This window comes from Triturus cristatus, chromosome 6 (genome assembly GCF_964204655.1).
Source record: "Triturus cristatus chromosome 6, aTriCri1.1, whole genome shotgun sequence".
In the NCBI taxonomy this organism is placed as follows: domain Eukaryota; kingdom Metazoa; phylum Chordata; class Amphibia; order Caudata; family Salamandridae; genus Triturus; species Triturus cristatus.
The window spans coordinates 76,872,037-76,893,862 of NC_140589.1; positions in this window are offsets into that span (position 1 = coordinate 76,872,037).

Below are 21,826 nucleotides of genomic sequence, written 5' to 3' on the forward strand. Positions count from 1 at the left end.
TGGTGTGGCACAATCGACCAGAGGGTACCCGGGGTGGGGGGGTAGCAACGATCTTTAAAAAGCCATTTAGGGTAACAAAGATCCTAGCCGAGACAACCAACACTGTTGATCTACTGGGTATAAAAATCACTATGAACAACTCCTGCCTCATCATCCTAACAGTATACTGCCCCCCCCAAAGCACACCTGGGTTCAACGATCTCTTTCATCCAATCATTTCAGATCTTTGCACACGTTATAAAAACATTCTGGTAACTGGTGATTTTAATGTCCATTGGGATAAAAGTCTTCAAGACCTATCAGCCCAGAAGCTACAGACCATCATGACTACTCTTGGACTGAAACAACTAGTGGAAGTTCCAACCCACATTAAAGGCCATACCTTAGATCTTGTTTGGTCTTCATCCCCAAAAGCATGTATCACCAGCGTCTCACCTTGTCTCTGGTCAGACCATTACCTTATCTTATATGATTTACCGCAAGAGATCTGCCAGGTTAAACTACCCATTAAAACTAAAAAAGTGCGCCAATGGAAAAGGGTGAATGTCGAGACTCTATCCAAGACCATGCCCAAGTACATTCAGAACTCTACACTTCCTGCTGATAGCACCGATCTAGATTCCAAGTACTACCTGATAACAACTACCCTTAGGTCAACCATTGATGAACTAGCCCCTGAAAAGGTACAAAAAATAAAAGGGGTAGAGAAAGGAGCCCCTTGGTTCTCTGAAGGTTTACGCGAAAACAAGAGAAAGCTTCGCTACCTCGAAAGATGCTGGAGGAAATCTAAAAGGGCCACTGACAGGGAGCTATACCGGAAGTCTTTCCAAGCTTACAAAAAGCTTATTGTTATAACAAAGAAGGAGTATTATGAGACGCGTATTAAGAATGCCACCAACATACAGAGAGAGACCTTTCAAATACTGAAGGAGTTAAGCAAGATAGAGGAAAAGACTGATACCCAGATTGATTGTGACACCTTTCAAGGGTACTTCTTGGGTAAGGTAGCGACCATCCTGTCTGAGATTAAGAAGAACAACCCAGTCCCTCTTGTCGTACAACCTCCCCCCCCAGACTCACCCTCTCCTAACTTTACTGACTTTCCCCACATTGACCTTAGTATTCTGAGGAAACTAGTAGCGTCCACTAAATCTGGCTCCCCTGCGGACCCCTGCCCGCCTGACACCCTTCGGATGGCAATACCGCTTCTAGAGGATCAGATCTTAGACCTTTTAAACACCTCATTAGCCACTGGACTTCTGCCATCCACCTTTAAAGAGGCATGTGTCAGACCCTTGATAAAAAAACCGGGAGCCGACCCATCTAGCCTGAAGAATTATAGGCCAATATCCCAGCTACCATTCCTGTCAAAAGTACTAGAACAACATGTACTTAAGTCCCTGTCAGCCTTCCTGGAATGTCACCACCTTCTCCACGACCGGCAAGCAGGTTTCCGCGCACATCATAGCACGGAGCTAGTAATGCTGTCGGTACTGGATGAGCTAAGGTGCATGGCTGACGGTAAAAAGCCATGCGCGCTGATATTATTAGATCTTTCAGCAGCGTTTGATACTGTCAGCCATGCACTGCTCCTGGGTAGGCTGGCCGGGTTCGGGATAGGGGGACAGGCGCTAAAATGGTTCACAGCCTTTCTAACAGGAAGGACGCAGAGGATCCAATTGGCAGACCAGGTCTCAGAGGTGGGCAGGTTAGTTTGTGGGGTTCCGCAGGGGTCAGCGCTTTCGCCACTGCTATTCAACCTCTACTTGCAACCACTGGTAGAGTCGCTGGCTAAGATGAAGTGCAAAGTATTTAACTATGCCGACGATACGCAGCTACTGCTGAGCATCAACAACACTTCATCGGCACAATCAGAGGCCAAAGACATCCTACGCTTCACAGTGAATTGGATGTCGTCTAATCTGTTGAAAATCAATCCGGATAAAACAGAAGTCCTGGTTGTCTCAACTGCTGTGTCCCCTTGGAGTGATCTATACTGGCCCCAAGAGCTAGGCCCTGCCCCTAAATCCTGCCCCAATGTCAAGAGTCTTGGGATGAAAATCGATCAAGATCTCTCAATGGCTAATCAAGTCTCTGCTGTAGTTGGCTGCTGCACTAACTTAATCAGGCAACTACGCAAACTTGCCCCCCTGCTCTCGAGAAATATGCTGCAAACCATCGTGTCAGCCACAATAGTGTCTAGAATTGACTATGGAAATGTGCTGTACCTCGGCCTTCCGAAGTATTCCATCAGCCGTCTCCAGGTCATTCTAAACGACGCAGCACGCCTGGTCTTTGGAGTTCCAAGGAGGACCCATGCCTCCCCCTTGCTCCATCGATTACATTGGCTACCCATGCAGCAGAGAGTGGAGTTCAAAAGCATGTGCATCTGCCATAAAGCATTACATGGATAGGCGCCAACCTATATAAAGGAAAGGCTCGAGCTCCACGAACCCAAACGCGTCTTGCGATCGTCGGGCTCTTTCGTATTGTCTCAACCACGCTTTAAGTTGACGACCAAAGGAGGCAGATCGTTCTCAGTACAGGCCCCCGTCAACTGGAATAAGCTGCCAGAGGCTCTTCGTAGAGAGCCCAATCTCCTCCGCTTCCGGAAGGCCTTGAAGACTCTACTCTTCAAGAACGCGTTCCCACTTCATTAACAAATTGCTAGACCCGTTACCTTCTATCTCCTCCATCTTTGTTCTGTACTTGGTCAGTAGCGCTTTGAGACCTGTCGGTGAGTTGGCGCGATACAAAACCCAGATACAAATACAAATACAAATACAAATGTGTGGTAAGGGAGGTGAAGGCTATCAACGTCATTACAGGAAATGGACAGACCCATCTGCTTTCTCTTCAGGACATGCGCCACGCCTCAGAAGAGCTGCCTCGTCATTGTGGCGAGGTAAGGGGGATTGGGCCTGCGGCGGTGGGCTTTGGTTTTAAGGGTTTGGTCTGGGGTGGGTATTATTTAAAAAGGGCTAGAGGCCAGGGGGGGTTGTGCATGGGTGTGTTTTTAGGGCTCAGGGGAGGGGGTATTTTTCTACAAGGGCTGCGGGTCAGGAAGGTCATGCAGGGGTCCGCTTTTATGGCTCAGGGGAGGGGTTTTGTTTGCAAAGGCTGGGAGGGTCGCGCAGGGTCTGCTTTAATAAATCAGCAGAAGGGGTATATTTTACAAGGGGAGGGTCGTGCAGGGGTACGCTTTTAGGGTAGGGAAGGGGTATTTTTTACAAGGGCTAGGGGCCGGAGGATATCACGCAGGGTCCACTTTTAGGGTTCAGGGAAAACCTTTACCACGCATATGCCTTTAGCATTCATGCTTTTACAGCAAAATTTGTAGGGAAGGCATGTGTGGTAAAGGCATATTCGTAGTAAAAAAACGTGTGGTATTGGTTATGCGTGGTAATGGCATGCACGTTGTAATGCATGCGTGGTACCTTCAGACAATCCTTGCTGACAGCTATGCTACTCCCATTCTCATAGTTAAGGTGCCATCCGTGGACGATGTCACAACAGAGCTCAAAACCCAAGGTGACATCAGCAAAGAAAGCAACACTATGGAATGCCTATGTGATGGTTTGTGGTACAGCAATGGGCAAAGAGAGCTGTGCTGTCCTTGGAGGCCCCTATAAAGCTTTCGGTGCATTAGCTGGCATTTCATTATGGTGATGTACCACTCCGTTATACAAAGTTATTCTTGACTTGGTATGAACCTTCCTTTTTAGGTGTGTGTGGTCATGTCATAGATTCCTTATTTCAATTGTAGGTGCTACAGGCGAAGACTGCACTATGCCTATAGATATCACTTACTGATGTAGGTGTGCAGGTCTGGCGGATGCCCCAATTTAAGAGTGCTAATGTCACCAGTTTGAAAGAAGAAAATGTGAGAAGACCCATTCAGAACTACACCCTGACTTGCAGTTTACGCACAGATCTCAGCAGCATTTGCGCAACCCACTGAGCTATCAAGAGATTAATTACAAAGCCTGTGCTGTCCCTTATTAATAGTTTCCGGGTCTGGCGAAGGCCTCTCTCGGAGTTGTCATTCACGTCCCACCCTCCCTGGCAATCAGTCGGGCTCCATTGGGCCCCGGATCGCAGCCCATTACTAATGCAAGCCTGTCTTACTCCGGAAATTGAATTTCCAACCGGGTGCCAGCCATGTGTGATGCGCAGAGATTATATCCTGCATCACACCTGGCACCTGCAGAGGGTCACATATGCTGCCAGTGTGGGGCGGCTCAGAGGGCAGGCTGGTCTGCTGAAGGCAGAGAGAGCTGTCGCCTCCCTGCCCCGGTGGGCACCTACCTTTTTCAATCTTCGAAGTAAGTGTCTAGACAGGGTGAAGTGTCACACTTCCCCAGGAGATGGGTGCTTGTCTCTGAAAGAGACAGTTCCCCCTTTGGGATTTCTATACAATGCTCCATTGACGAGCTCTTTCGAGCCCTGCTGCATGTTGGCTTATTAGCAAAGGCTAGGATTTATATTTCGTGTTTATACCTCTTACGTTTTAATGTTCCGATTTGGTAATTTGGATACGGGTGAAGGGGCGAGCACTGAGGAGTATGAAATTTAAGGAGATTTGCAACTGCCAAGGATTGATCTCCATTGACAGCGAAAGCTCATTGGTGATCCAGCGGGTTACCAGCCTCAAGTACTCAAACACCATATACTCACCTGGGCCCATAAACACACACGTTCACATAGGCTAGTAAATACCGCTGGGGGTCAATTTCTGTAAATGCCTTTATACGTTTAGTTACCTGTCATTCTTTACAATAATCTATCACTGATCAAAAGGTTCTTTCCTCTGGTCAATGAACCTATTAGTTGGAATAGTTAATGGTGAAATGACATAAAGTGAATTTCTTTTCTATATTTGAAATAACCACAGACTCGGGAGAAGTTTTAAATGTTCATCTAGATAAATTCATGTGAGCCAAATTCAAAAATACAGTTGAACTCCGTTTCTCCAAGGAAGGGAAAGTCAATTAATCCAATAATCAGTCATCTATATTAAATCGAGATTTCACAATGACAGTGCTCAGAAAGGAGAGTATAGAGAGAGCAGTACAATGACATACTACACAGATGTATATATACCTAGAATAGTGTGAAAATCAACCCCTTGGCCAAGGAGCTGGAAAGGTCCCCTGGAAAAGATCGGGTGACAAGGCTTCAGGACAAGATTCAGGACTGGATAGATGACCTCTTCTAGATCCGATGCCTGCGTCGCACCCCTCTCTGACACTAACTTCCTCCTCGATTCTTACGCGATCTTCTTCTAATTATTTGCCTTATTTCCCTCCTCGATTCTTCCACGATCTTCTTCTATTTAATTGGCTTAAATTCGAAGTCTGCAATTCGATTCTTCTTAAGCATTCGTTCAGCTCTCGGACAGCATCCCGGTCTTTCAGCATCTCAGCATCACTTTGTGTAGCAGCATTCCTGTCTCTCTGTTCAAACTAATTACCTAAACTACCTCAGTTATACCTTTCTAATGACATGTACCACCCCTTAATGTTTCAACTTTATGAAACTCCTAATTCTGATTGGATAGGCAAGGGGAAATGATCATCACACTATGCTAAGTTTTAATAATTTTCTTTGGTTCTTTGTTTAATGTTCTCACCCCTTAATTCTTATTCCCAAGCTTTATTTCCCACCCGCATTTCACATCTTTATCAAAAAAAATGAATACATATAACAGTTGTCTGTTCAATATGCACAATGTCCAGCAGGATCCCAGGACATGTAACGAAGATGTCCTTGGACGGGATTCAAGAACGACATCATGGCTTCTGGCTTATTATTACTGTGCCTGCTTGGAGGGTCACGTGTAGTACATGCTTTAGTATCACTCGAAGGCTCAAATACGAACTAGTAGAGAGGTCAAAAAGAGACACATTAAATTCAAATTAAAATGATTTCACTGTATACCACCTATATCCACACTAATCCCATTTACTTATAATAGCGCTCCCCGCATTAGCATTTAGTAAATATCTTGTTTTAGTTTCGGCAAAGCAGATGCTTAGCATGTGAGCTCTCAAGCGGCCATTTTAGATGCGATTGCGCAGGTGCAGAAATTTCCCTCCAAGCGAAAGAACGTCATCTTGCGTAGATGCAGTTGGCGCATGCGCAGTATAAATCCCGCATTAGCAGCCATCACTTATTAGTAAAACACATCAGCAAGCTTCATCTTGCTAAAATATGTAATGTGGTGCATATTAATTTACAAAATACACAATTAGTATAGAGTTACAAGTTATATGAGAGGGTTGCATCCAAGCAAGTCACTTTTATACGAGTCCTTGCTCCATCATTGGTCATAACCTAGGGGCCAAAAGGCGGTGCTTGGCGCCATCCCTTTGGTAGGCCAAATTCTTGGTGAGCTGCAGTGTTGTCACGTGGCCCATAGGGACATTGTCCTTTTCACTAACTTCATGAGCATGTTCCAGCTTGCCTGCTGCTTTGCGCACGTTACTGCACGTCTTTATTTTTTGCAATATTTTCTATGGTTGCTTTCACATGAGAACTCATCGCTGGGTTCACTCTCTACATGTTTCCGGGATTTTGACTGATTATTATGTACAAGGTCGAACAACAATGCCCCTTGTTATTTTGTTCTGGCCAGGCCTTAGCCCTTAGACAAAACATACTGATGCAGCTGTTGTTTGGACAACGTACTTTGGTTTTTAGTGAGGTACACGAATAGGTGTCATACACTTGGAGAGGGACCTTTTCAAGGAGAAGAGCGGGAAAGCACCTATGATGTAGATCTACCATCTATAGGCTAAGGTATGGGGTCTGCTGACAAAGCCCAGAGGTCTTTTATTATATAATAATACTTCTTCTTAGCAAGGGGAGGGATGTTGGCACTATGGTCTTTTCTCCATTGTCTTTTTATGATGACATCTCCCTTCATGATTTATGGACTAGCTGCTATGCTGACTGTATTTGTACTATGCATTTTCCAGCTTGTTGTGGCACATATACTGCATGCTAGGGCACGTTGGTTGAAATAAATATTTTAAACTATTTCGTGTCTCTGTCAGATCTTATTGTGGATGAGTTCAAGAGTACGAGCGAAAGGGTGTGTCTTGTTACCGCGATTCCTGAGAGATCTGGGAGTGTTGTGGTCTGGGGTGTCTAATCATTAGCTTCTCTGTGAGTGAGTAGGAGAGCAAGGGAGACACTATAGCTAGTCGGTCCTAAGCTCATGGGTACTGAGGTGGTAGGAAGACTCAGTCCCTATACACCGAGGTTCCATATTCATGCAAATAGTTCTGTAACAGTGTACGCGTTGTGCGCTGAGGTGCTGCCGGTGTTGTAGATGGAAGCATTAACCCTGCAGCTGAGTGGGGACCTTGTGCGCACCTCTGAAAACCACAACCAGGCCAATGAATAGAAGAGGCGTATGTGACGCAGGAACTCTATCTCCTGACCCCTTAGTATGGAACAATGAGTATTGTATTGTATTGTATTGTAATTGCATTTATATACCGCTTACTACCCCTGAGGAGGCGTTGAAGCGCTTTTTTGGCGAGTAGCACGCTACTCCAGAACCAATTACGGATTAGTGGTGAATTAGTACAGTGAAATATGAAATGAATTTGAGTGGTGGACATGTTAGTCTGTTATTTCGATTGAAAAGGATAGTGCAGGGATAAAAGAGGGAAGGATTTAGAAATATTTTTGTTTTTTTGTTTTAGAGCTCATAGCAGTAGGAGGAGGCTTGGGATAAGTAAAAGGGAGGTGGAGGGGGAAGAGTCAGAGGGAAGGGTTTAGAAAGTCTTGTTTTGGGGGATCGGAATTGTAAAAGAGGTATGAGATGATGCACAGAGGGTTAGAGTAGGGAAGAGTCTAGAAGGGGTTTTGTGGATGATCTGATGCAGGTTCAGTGCGTCTAGGCCAGCGATGATTGTTGGCATATTGGGTAAATCCATAAATACAGAAGCCTAGGTCTCCTCAGCACCGGCGGCGCTTTCACCCGCACCCCCAAATACCCTCTCAGACTTAAACCGTTCTCGGGTTCATAAATCCTTCTCCTCACTCATGATGCACACATAGAACGCGCTGAAAAACTAACAAAACAAAGCACTGTAAAAACCAAGAAGCACTGTGATTAGCGAGCCAAAGATGTTCTACCCATTTACAACATTCTGCCACCAGAAGCGAGGAGGACAGAACACTTTCAGGCCAAGGGCATCCGCTTTGAATCACTGAGGAACATTCATCTCTCTATGGATTTATAATTCTGCAGGCATACATTGGCTAACATTGAGAACATTGTAATCTCATGAGCATTGCAACATTTTCGATTCTGTTCGCAAATTCTCCCTCTGGTAAACTTCAGACGAATACTGTGGCCCCGAATTCAAATTTATAGGGAATGTTTTTTGAGCAAAGTAAATAAAAGGCCCTGTAAGTGGACTTTGCTGTTTGCAAAAAAAAATAAAGAAAATCTGATCAATGTGAATTTGTACATATTCTCTTATGTGTGAACTTATTTTGGTGCTGTTTACTCTCAAGCAGCCTATTTTATTTTTACTACATTTGTGTGCAGTGCAAAATCACACTGTTCTGTGCACCACTATAGAAAACACAAAGCTCACTTTTTTCAACTTCTGCTGTGCCAGCGACACAAAGTGAAGCAGAGCACATTGAGGCGATTTGAGACCCATAGCTGTGCTGTAAAACCGAGCCATTAATTTGTTCATCCATTAATTCACATATTCAGTGAATAGTACAGTAGGAAAGAAAGTATGCCCTTACTTTACCCATGATGTGCTACTTTCATTCTAAACACTGTGAAACTTTATTTGAAGGCATTTAGTGTTAGCATGGGTAAATGCAATCCCATGTCATAATATGTGCAGGCCCAAAAATGACATTACCAGTAAATGCAATGTGAACGTATGCCATAGCTAATGCCCGTAAAATGCCCATCAATGCAATGAGAATGTAGACCGTAACTTGTGCCCGTACAGCAGCGCCGATATCAGCATCAGTGGTACCAATGTATGTAACAATCCATGCTTGTATGATAATATTGTTGTTGCTAAGAAGACCATTGTCAATGTACGTTCAGACCAGAGCAAATGTAACCTCATTAAAACCAGTACGAACGATATCAATGTACAGGATGACCACAATAAACTTGATGTTGATGCTGTCAATAAAAATGATACCAAGGCCTTGCATATTATATTTAGAAGTGTCTATGAACTCACATCATTGGCATCAGATTCACCATAGGTGGCCTCCCCATCAACACTGAGTCAGAGGTATGTGGTCAGGCAGGTCCTGTGACCCATCCAGACTTATCGAGTAACAAGTCACAGGTTGGGTCCCTCATAAATAACAAGCAAACACGCACCCAGAGAAAACCCTGATCTATTCCACAGATAGATAGCTACACCACAAACAAGCCTGAGATATTTGGCCCCAATAAAAACCTGTTTGGCCAAAGACTTGCGTTCCCCATAAATACCGTAAGCTAGATACCACATGTAGATATGTACATTCAACCAATCAGGACACGGCATGCACATCACACATACTGATCATGCACCCCCCACAACTAACATCTGGACACATGCATACTGGCAAAACACCCCGAGAACGAGAGCCACCTGTGTCCTTATCAGATGCGCACATGTGATTCATTTATCACTAAGATGTTCTTTTGGAATGTAGCGAACATTTTATTGTACCTCCTGAACTCTATAAATTGATGGCCAAAACTTTGTACAGAGATTCTGAGCAGACGCGTTCCGTCCAGGCTCTCCCGGCCGTTGCGTTTAATTGAACCAACTTGTTCCAGCTTTGCCAAACACCTCTTGTATTTTCACGTTTTTAAGGTAAATTCATATCCGAGCAACATTTAGTATATTACAATTTTTGGCAGTACACAAGGGTGTCAACTAACAAAAGAATTCAAGAGGGGCGCTCTGTCACGTACTTAAATACGCTTTGTAAATGGACACCGAAACGTCCAACTCCCTATTCATGCAAAGGGGGCGCAGTCACTTCTATTTTTAATAATGATATATAAATGTTCCATACCTATTCCCATTTTAGCTGTATTGAGGCCATATCATTAAGCAAGGAAAGAGTACAAAAAATAGTGCTACCAGAGTACAACTTTGTGCACTTCAAATGCCTTTATGACTAGGCCCCTGGTCTTTTTACATGTAGTCAGTACAAGTGCGTTACTGAGAAGGCTTGTGGGAGAGTAGGATCTGCTTCTTATAGTGCTGGTATTTTGTGATTCAGCACGAGGTCCTTTCGCGATCCCTGGTCCGTCGACCTGTGGGTCCCTGTGAAGGTAACTTTGACTTTCTGTGGGCTTTCCTGGTTGCTCCAGACGTACCCTGAGTCTCCATAGCTTGGAGAGTCCCCAGGACCTTGCTGGTCCTCACCGAAGCATCTTTCCTCTGCCCACGTGGGTTGCAGTTGCCAAGGCTTGTTGGTGTTCAATCCGGACACTGACCCCCCAGCACTCAACATCCTTTGTGGGACAGCTCACCTCCAGACTTTGGTCATCATCGACGTCTCCTCGTCCCCGTGGCTGCAGAGTCAAGCTTCACCTCTTCTCACCTGAAACACCCGACATCAGTGGGCATTCGTCTATCGTGCCCCTGGTCACTGTAAAGTGACCCAGACTCTGTCCTCTCTGCTTTCAGGTTCTTCTCAGCTCCGATCCAGGCTTGGATCACACCGGACACTTTTCATCTTCCCAGCAGCAGCACTTCTTCGCATCACGCAATTGAAATTGACGAGCGTTTCCGACACCACTTGAGCCCTATGCACCCGGCTCCTCTGGGATAGGTAACACGGGTACCTCGGTACTCACAAGGGTTCTGGCCCTAGAACCTTCCATATTCCAAAGGGTTTGCTTGAAGTCCTCTCCTAAGTGTCCTTAATTTTTAAAATTCCAACCGCGACTTTCCAATAGAGTTGTACGGAGCTCACGGCTGTGTTCTCACACTGCACCCGTCCTCAATGGTGCCCCTGTGTCACTACCTTGGATGGTTCCTTGGGGTCCCAGCAATTCTACATGCTCTAAGTACTGTGTCTAGTCAGGTCGTGGTTGTTATACCACTTTCTTAGTATATGGTTCGGTCTCCCCCTGGAGCCCGCTGTGTATTGTGCTATTTACTGTCGTTCTAGCGCTTTAATATTGTGTGCTTTGTTCTCTAATCTCATAAAGAGGTTAGTAGAGAGTATTTAGTAGTAAATACATATATTTTATATATTCCTTGTGTGGTTCTCCTTTCATTTGGTCATTCAGGACGTTGTAATCTGGTAAACCAAGCTGTTTTACATTCCTTCGAGACTTAGCCTGAAGGCTGCTCTCCATAGCTACCACTAGAATAGCTTTCAATAAAGGTTGTCCTTAACCTAATCATCAATAAGGGTTGTTTGGACTTGTGCAAGGTGCCCACTTTAACTTGTGGATAGCATATACCAGGCCATCTTCTCACAAGGCTTTCCCCGCTCTGAGGTCCGAGCACCAGTGCAACTCTGTGCTCAGAGTGCATCGAAGCCCCTCGAGTCTGAGGCGCTGTGTCACACTGTGCGACTCACCTTTACACAACACAGGGCCAATCACGTTGCTGTGAAGCAGTGTTGCCTTATCATATGCATGCTGAAAATCTAGTCTGAGGGGAGGCAGGCAGAAATTGGGACAACATGCCAAGTGTTGGATAAAACGTGTGGCTGTCTTTGTGTGACTCTATCAGTGTTTTGTGTATCTGTGAGTGTGCCAGTGTATTTATATGAGTGTGTCAGTGTATTTGTTGTACCCACCATTTCTCACCGTGGAAAATGCTGGTTCTTGAATATTGGTGGCTAAGAGCTGAGAAGATACTAAAGGAAAATTCGGGAGTCTCTTAAACTGGGGTTACACATATCAAATTTCAACCTCATTTTTGTAAAAAAAAGATTACAAATGAATACAATGTGTTATTGCTCATACATTTATCCCAGGAGTACAGATCAAGGTCACTTGAATTATGCAGCTGTGGAGGAATAAAATATGTGGTGGGGTTAACTTGTTTATGTGGCTAGAAAAAACAAATTATGTGTCAAGAAAAACCACATTATGTGGCACAGTGCAGCACATTTTGTTACACTAATGTTTTGGCATTTTTTATGACTTAGTTTAAACTTTGCACCAAGGCTTCACTAGGATAAGACATGAAATGGCATAATTTAAACTCAGGACCTGATACACAAAGGGCCCTGCACTAGTGGCGGAGGCCCCGCAGTCGTGAGGGAGTCTCCGCACTTGAGCCACAGGTTCCTATCTCAACATGAGGAGTCAATACAACCCATCAGGCAATATGCTATACGCAATTTAATTACAATATTTACTTGTTTTTACATAACAGTTCATACCATTCTTTTGCAGTTTCCATGTGCTGAAATAGGATGGTCCAGATTACACGTTAGCCGGATTTAGGTGTCATACAGCACGTGCTCTTAGCAGGAGGTAAATGGGAGTGAAGAAAGACTGCAGATTGGGGCAAGGAGTGGTGGAGTATCTGAGACGCTGAGAGGCGGGGTTAGCGTTCTATCCCCCCTCTGTGCTGTAGGCGGGTTATCGGGCAAGGGCTAGGCTGTGCTTGTCCCTGCGGCACTTTGCAGACTCACCCTCAATTTTACCAGCTAGCGTTCCTCCTGGTAAAACAGAGCCCGCTGTTTCCACAACCAGTGATCCCATGTGCTGGAACATTGGACCACTTGAGGTCTAGTGGTCTCAGAAATCCTGTTCCATCCAACCTATAACTGGGGCCTAAACTGTACTCAATTTACTAAGCTCATGAGGATGGAAGTCTGAGTCGGTATTTGAACCCGTGACCTGCAGATCATTGCATAGATCATCTGCAAGCATTCATCCTGCTGGCCTACATCAATTTAATTAACCTTCTTGCTAAAAATGATTATTATAATTTAATCTCAGTGCAGTCTGGATAACATCGCAGTCTACAGTCTGGATGACAGTGCAGTCTGCAGTCCGATGGCAGTGCAGTCTGTATGGCAGTGAAGTCTGGATGGCAGCGTAGTCTGGATGAAAGTGTAATCTGGAAGACAGTGTGCAGGAAGCTGGCTCTGTATATACTATACCAAAGTAAGGTATAGTGTGCACAGAGTCCAGGGAGTCCCCAGAGGTATAGCATAGGCTAAATTAGGTAAGTACTAACAGCTCTCTTAGTGGTAGTGTTGGTGAGCAGTTGGGCTTATCGAAAGGGTGTGTTAAGCATTTATTGTATTCACTCACTCAAGGACTAATCACACACACTCAGAGACAAAAACCAGACCAATTAGTTAAGTATAAAAAAAGTATACTTATATTTTATTTCTAGAACCAAGCAGGACTTAGTCCAGGTAGGTAAAACGTACTTTAAATTGTGAACCTTTGCACAGAAATGCAATTGGGAATGGATTTGCAATTGTTACAGGTTGGTATGCCTTCAAAATAACAGCTTAAATTACACAGTGATTACTTTTTGAATTCTGTTTGATTACTTTCAGATTACATTGACTCCTTTCTCCATACAATCATCAGTTCATCCCTTAAAACATTTTGGGCCCAAAATCTCATAACATGGGTTTCACAGGTAAGTAAACGTGTCATGAGTGGGAGTTTTGGGGGATAGGACTAAGGTTCCCCAAGGTATAGGTAGGCACTCAAGTTGCACCACCAGTGGCACTGGGGCGGCCGGGTGTAGAGTGCAGGGGCCCAATTTTAGCCAATGGGATTAAGGGGGCCTTCGGTCAGGGACTGCTTACGGGACTGCTTTTTTCAGCAGTATAAGAAAAAATAAAATGATAATAACTGAGTTATTATCATTTAATTTTTTCATTTTTTGTGCGCGGCAGCTTTGCAAGGTGAGGCAGGGCGGGGCTGGCAGAGCAGCTTTGCGAGGCGAAAGTGGGCTGACAGAGCAGCCAAGGAATGGTTTGCCCCTCCTCCTAAGTGCACATGACTGTTTGACCGGCCCTCTCGGCCGACCATAACAGTCATGCGCACGTTCCCACTTCTCCATCCAGGCTGCAGTACAGACTGGGTGGAGAACATGCACAGGCCCCCATTCCCTGTCTGAGCACCAAGCCACGGCGCTCAGACCAATCACAAAGCTGCATTGCAGTGTTGTGATTGGTTCGGAGGAGCCTGTGTGCCTTCAGGCTGCTTCCTGTCCTGGGAGGGGAGACATGACCAGGAGGAGCGGCAAGAAGGTTTGCGGCAAGCAGGTAAGTTGAATACATTTTTGTATTTAACCTCACTACCACTCCCCGCCATTCCTCCACCCCCGATTGGTGGGGAAACAACCTTTACAACGAGGTCATTTAACAGCGATACCTTTACAACGTGGTCGTTACAACGACCACATTGTTAGTAGGCGATGCATTTACATCACAAGTCTTTACAACGAATTCTACTAGGGGGCGCTGAGGTATTGGAAATGAATTCCAATACCTTCCTTAGTGTTACGCAAACTGGAGTAGGAATAGTAAATAATACTATTTCTAAGTCCAGCGCGCCCCCTAGTGGAAGTCGTTGTAAAGACTTGCGATGTAAATGCATCGCCTACTAACAACACGGTCATTGCAACGACCGCGTTGTAATAGCACGCGATATAATGATTTGTGTAGTAAAGTGCTATATTCGATTGGTGTCGGCTGCCGCTGATGGAGTCCTTCGGAGTGGAGTTGCTGAAGGCTCAGGCTGGGAGACTTCATGAAGGCGACCACTGACTGGAGGGGTAAGTTGGGTTTTTGACGGGTGCCTGGAAACCATCAGTTGGACCACCCAAGGCCATGGGGTGTCGGCTGCAGAGGTGTCTTTTAGCATTGGGTCTTCTTGCCAGCTCCGGTCGTGAGCAAAGGAACCCCTCAGGTTGAGGCTGCAGGTGTCGTCTTGAGGCTTGAGGGAGATCAGGGATCACTAGATCCCTGGTCAGGATCACTGGGAAGACCTCCTTGTGGTGTTGAGTCACTCGAACTTGGGACGTGGGCGTTGGGTTACAGAGTGGTGCAAAATCACAGAGTCGCCGGGATCGGATTCTGTGCGTGAGTCTTTGCTTGAGCAAATACACTGCTCACGGCAGAAAGCGTCTGTAAAATGGTTGCAGAGCAGGTCCTCCGGGCTCTGGGGGGCTGCTGGATGCTGAACACGCTGGGTTCTCCACTGTAGGCAGGTCGGAGACAGGTCAGGCCAGTACGGCTGGGTCAAAGAAGTAGGTGTCCTCTTCTTCCCGGGTAAGAACAGCTCCTTCTTCTTTCTTCCTCGAATCTGAGGAGGCAAGGTTCAGGGTCGCCCCTAAATACTAAATTTAGGGTCCCTTCCTTGGGGTGGGTTTACCCCCTAGTATGCCACCCTCTAGTGGGAGGGGTGCATGAGCCTCCTCCTGATTGGTTGGGTCCCCTCAACATCAAGATGGAGGGGACTGAGATGTGTGCTTCACCTCGCCTCCCCCACCTGAGGGTCGGGGTTGGCAAAGGTGGGCACACTTCTCCTTCTAGCTTCGTGTTCCCGCTGATTCTCCCTCCCAAAGTGGGGTGCAGAACCAGTGGTAGCCAGTTGCTGGGGACAGCAAAAGACAGCAACAGCTCAAAAAGGTGGCAGGCCTTTGAAGCTTCCCCTTCGTGGACCCAGCCCATCCTGGTGGAGGAAGCATGACACCTCTGACCAGGATAGGCTTTGTTTCTGGACCCAGAGAGAAGAGGCTCTCTACCCAGGAGTCCAGAAACCTGTCTGGTGGTGGCAAATGGCTGGCAGCCATTCAGAAAGCACACCAGAGCTGGACATTTTTCAGGGGGCATCTCTAAGATGCCCTCAGAGTGCATTTTACATTAAATCCCACACTGGCATCAGTGTGGGATAATGTGCTGAGAAGTTTGCTATTAAACTTCCCAGATTTTAGTAAAGCCATTATGGAGCTGTGGAGTTCGTAATGACCAACTCCCTGACCATATACTCTTTTATGGCGTACTAAACTGCTAGAGGGGTGGCTTACCTAGGCCTCAGGCAGTGGGTTGTAGGCATGGCACACAAGGACGTGTGCCATGTTGACTCTTCACTCCTCTCTGCACCAAAACATACAGCCTGCAATGGCAGTGCGTGGGTGTTAAGGTACGGGACCTCTAAAGGTGGTACAATAGGTGCTGCAGCCCTTAGAGGCCTTCCTGATCGCACTGCCCTTGGTACCTATGATACCTTTTACAAGGGGCTTACCTGGGGCCAGAGATGTGCCAGTTGTGGGTACAAAGGTACAGTTTTGGAAAAGAACACAGGCCCTGGGAACCTGATTGGCAGGGGCCCAGGGAACACCAAGTCAAAGTGCATCATGTGTTAGGCTAAACTTGGGGGGTAACCATGAAAAAAGGGGCACTTTCCTACATAGTGCAGTCTGGATAGCAGTGCAGTCTGGATGGCAGTGCAGTCATCAGTCTGGATGGCAGTGCAGTGTGGTCATTAACACACACTTAGGAACTATGAATGGGATCTTATAGCGCCAGAGAAGTACCGATCCCTAGGACACTATTTTTTACACAATAGTACCTCTGGCTAAATGTCAGGGACCGAAGGAAAAGATAGAGAGGAGCACAAATGTGAGTACTATGTACAAAAAGAGAAGAGAAGGGGAGAGACTTCAATCAGGACAAGAACCCTCACTTACCGTTAGTGCAGTGTGGATGGCAGTGAAGTCTGGATGACAGTGCAGTCTGGTTGGCAGTGTAGTCTGGTTGGCAATGTATTCTGGGTGACCGTGTAATATGGATGACTGCGCAGTCTGGAAGGCAGTGCAGTCTGGAGGACAGTGCAGTCTGGATGGAAGTGCTGTCTGCATGACAGTGCAGTCTGGATTACAGTGCAGCCTGGATGGCAGTGCAGTCTGGAGGACAGTGCAGTCTCAATGGCAGTGCAGTCTGGATGACAGTGCAGTATGCAGTCTAGATGGTAGTGCAGTCTGGATGGCAGTGTAGGCTGGATGACAGTGTAATCTGGATGACATTGCAGTCTGGAGGACAGTGCCGTCTGGTTGGCAGTGTAGTCTGGATGGCAGTGCAGTCTGGATGGCAGTGAAGTGTGGATGACAGTGCCATCTGGTTGGCAGTGTAGTCTGGATGGCAGTGCAGTCTGGATGGCAGTGCAGTCTGGATGGCAGTGCAGTCTGGATGGCAGTGCAGTCTGGATGGCAGTGAAGTGTGGATGACAGTGCCATCTGGTTGGCAGTGTAGTCTGGATGGCAGTGCAGTCTGGATGGCAGTGTAGTCTGGATGGCAGTGCAGTCTGGATGGCAGTGCAGTCTGGATGGCAGTGAAGTGTGGATGACAGTGCCATCTGGTTGGCAGTGTAGTCTGGATGGCAGTGCAGTCTGGATGGCAGTGTAGTCTGGATGGCAGTGCAGTCTGGATGACAGTGAAGTATGACGATTAGCTACGCCACTGGGAGGAGGTGAATGTTCCTCGGGCGGAGGAATCTCTGTTGTGCGTGTACTGCGTACTGCCGTTCTCGTGTCCCGTGGTTCCATGAATATGCCCCCGCGCCCTTATGCCCTCACGCCAAGACGCCAAGTCGAAGCTGCAGTGGTGGGGCAGGCGGAATCGTGGTAGAAACGCCGAAATGCCGGAAACGCTGGCTCGAAAATTTGGCGCGGAGCTGACCGAGGCGGAGAAGAATTACTGGAATACTAAACGAGGAATCGCAGAAACTCGTGCTCAAAAATCTGGAGCAGCAGAGTTTAACCTCGTGGTGTACTCATGAGCAGGAGTGCGTCTAAACCGAGCCTAAACCTAGTCGCATCGGAATACGGGGAAATACCTGGAAGCAAAAGGCAAAGGGCACTCTGGTAAATAAACCACTGTAAAGGCTGCTGCATCGAAAAGGAGAACACGTGTTTTCAGCCCGGTGGAGGAGAACTGCCAGCACAGGAAGGGCAAGGGCACGGGCACGAGCATTCGGCTGGAAGCACAACAGAGGCAAGTGTGAGAGCTGTTGATCGCTTGGACTGATTTTATTTGAAGGTTTGAGCTCGATTGGGGGGCCAGTAATTGGAGGGGCAACTAAATTCGGACCCTGAAAGGCTGCCGCACTGCGTAAAGGCACAAGAAATGGCCCCCAGGAAGAACAAAAATACCCTGGAGCAAAAGCAGATGCAAAGGGACCGCTCTGCGGAGCAGAGTGGCTCTGGAGAAAGTATGGAGAGCCCAGGGACAAGAGTAAAGAAAGGAACAAAGAAAAAGGGAAAAGGAAATAAGGATGCTACATCAAGTGGAAAAGGGGGCGGTATAGCCTCAAATTCATTGAAATATTTTGTGGGGAAACATTTTAAAAAGGTATTCTCACCAGCAAAATCTTTAGTCACAGAGGATGCTGAGGCCGAACAGCGGAATAGGAACACCTCATTAATCTTTGATGAGCAAACGTTGGAGTCTGTAATCTCGGCAAACCTATCTCTTCAGTCTTTACTATGCCAAAAGGATCTAATAATGTCTCCAAGGCTGTCCTCATCCCCGCAGGGAATGTTTTCTCAGGTCCTGATCCCGGACTTTCAGGAATCTAATAGCGAGGTCTCAAGGACCGAAGGGGAGGATGCACCGCGCACAGTAACAAGGCAGAAAGGAACGGAAAGCCAGGCCCAGGATGGTAATCAGAGTTCGGAGCTAAAAGAAAATGACTGACGAAATCAAACCTCTGAGCCGAACCTAGAAATCTCTGCAACACCAGCTTCTTCAATGTTGGACCTGATGTTAATGTTACAAAGAACTCTTCAAGGGCTGTTAGAAGTAACAATGCTAAATAATGATATTTTAAAAACACAAAAAATGCACCTATCTAAGATTGAGGGGGAGCTACAAGGTATCAGGGGCCAAATGCCATCTATGCTAAGAACTGTTTGAGACCCCCAGCCCCCAGCACCGGCCGAGGTGGAGGCCGTGAGTGTAGAACCACCAAGGTTTATATCTCGAGATGGCCGATGATGGTAAAAAGAAGGGGTAATTATTATAGATATGGGGCGCATAACCTTGTGAGACGAGCAGGAAAGAGGGCTCAAATAAAGGGGAATGGCAAGGCTGTGAGAAGAAGTAGGATCGTTGAGGCTAGCTTACGAATAGCCGAGCTAGAGCCAATGCAAATGCCCATTGAGCCCCCAAGAGAAATAAGGACGAGGAAGGAGTCAACAAAGGCCCCAAAGAAGCAAGTAAAAAAGGCGCAACCCAATACAAAGCCAACTATGCCGGCGAAACATGCAAGATATATAGCATCTATTGAGGCTAAAAACTCCGGTAATATCTCTTATCAAGGAGTAAGGCCACAATTCTGTAATAAACTTGTGGCAGGAATCAGAAGTAATAGCTACCAGCCTCATATGCGGTAGGAAAGGAGGGCGCAGGGAATAAGTGGCTATACTTTGAATGGATACAAACGGGAAAGGGAGGGGAAAAATGAGGAAGACTTCATTCCTAAATAGGTCAAAACTCCTACAATCGTTTGCACAGTGCCCCAACCTGAAAAGTATTTCGACAAAAGATTTGCGGCAAGTGGGTTTTAAACAAAACCATTAAGGGAAGGGGATTACCAGGGTACTAGTCTATTCATACCTGGTAAAGTTGGCAATAGAGAAGGCGGAGAGAGAGGTACTAAAGGAAGGTATACGGATAGTACCCGAAGTAGAAGTAGATGTAGAAGGAAATGAGCCACAAGGAAATGACTTCTTAAGGTGTCATGCAGGGTTAGGGAAGAGACAGGTGAGGCTAATTGAGATAGAAGCAGGAGCAGGAATGGGAAATCTCAATATAGTGGCAAATAACTCAGATATTGAGAAAGCTTGGGGGAACTGGAGCCTCACATCTAGCCCTGCCGGCCCCTCACAGAGGTATAACGAGGAGTATGGGGAAGAAGGATACCTTGATGATCTTGAATAGGTAAAGGGGACGCCACATAGCATAAAGATTGTTTCTTGGAATATAAATGGTCTAGGAGATCAAACAAAACAGGAAAACATAAAGGAGTTAGCAAAAAATACCGAGATCATCTGTATTCAAGAAACCTGGCTATATGGCAAGACGCCAATATTTGATGGCTTCCGTCAACTCCATCGCCCAGCAAGAAGGTTTGGGCGCCCTGCGGTGAAATTATGACATTGCTATCTACCAAAATAGTGAAGAATGTGATCCAACTTACTGTAAATTGTAAATGGTTGTTGGCCTGCAGGATATCCCTATTGGCTGCAGAGAAAAAATATGAAAATGTGTTGCTTTTAAATGTGTACATGCAATGGGGAAACCACGAGGAATGTGGTGCAGAAATGGGACATTTTAAAGCTGATATGGACTTATTATGCGATAAGTATGGCACAGACTTAATTTTATTGATGGGGGATTTTAACCATAAATTAAACCCAAAGAAACTAGATAACTGGTACACAGAAATATTGGAGGCCTATGACATAAATCAAGCGACTTTCTTAGAGCGTGTCTTTACAACACAGGATATAAATTTGGGTAATTATTTGGGGACTAAAAGCCTCTTCTGTTTAAATGGTAGGACAGTCTTAGATTGCCCAGCGCAAAAAACGTTTAAGTTGGGCACACAAAACTGCCCAATAGACTACGTTTTTATGCCAGCCTGGAATTTTGCTTATGCAAAGGGATTTAGGATCTGCCAAAGAGAAGGGAGTGACCATAACCTCATGGAGCTAGAGCTCTCAGACTTTCATCTAAATCCTTGCGATAATGTAATTGAACAACAGGTGGGCGACCCCAGACGGATCACAACAAGGTTAACAGAAGACTATATAGCAAGGTTGGCAAGGCTGCAACAAAAGATTGACCTGGGAAGCGTAAAGGGCAGAGTCTGGAATGGTATGTGGGAAAAATTGAACAAGTGATCCAATGCCTTCGTGTGGAACTTAGAAATGACCTAAAGAATGTAAAGAGTCAACAAGTTGCACCGGCCAGACAAGGAAAGTGGTTATCTAAAGATTGTTTAGAAAAGAAGAGGAAAATAAGGAGAGTAGTACGCAGACTTAGCGCAAATTATGATCAGGTTAAGGCCGACAAGCTCGTTAAGCTAAAGAGAGAATATAGTATGCTAATCTGCAGTGCTAAAAGGGCCTACAAAGAAAGCTGCTGGGGGAAATTGCTGGAGTCAATTGAAACAAAGGACACGCATCAGTTCTGGAAGCTGATTCAAACAACAGCAGACATCCTGGTGGCCTCAATGAATTGTGTGGTGGAAGAGGCAGCATGGAGGAATATCTGTTGGAACTGTATAGCTCGTACAGGGACACTGAAGAGGGGGGCTACAGGAGTGGAGTGGCCTAGTGAAAGATCTAAAACCAGACTTCTCAGCCTTAAATGTGAGAAATATGTTAAAACTTTGAAGTTAACAAGAGCAGCAGGACCAGATAATCTCCCAGGCCTGATAATAAACCCACATTTGAACTGGTGGGCAGAATTTTTCTCGTGTATGTTTCTAGTAATTTTAGAAACTGGAAAGATCCCCCAAAATTGGAAGGGAGCAATAGTGAGACCGGTGCACAAGAAAGGTAATATGCACGGCCCAAAGAACTATAGGCTAATTAATTTGCTGGACATTGGAGAAAAGATTTTTTCAAAAATAATATTAGAAAAGCTAAAAGATTGGGTGGAGCAGAGTTCATTTGTACCAGTAGAACAGGGTGGATTTAAAGAAGGACACTCCACCATAGATCACTGTTTCACCCTCTGGGCACTGGCTCCGAAGTCGATAGAGCAAAAGGGGAAAATGTACTGTTGCTTTGTTGACTTTCGGGCAGCCTTTGAC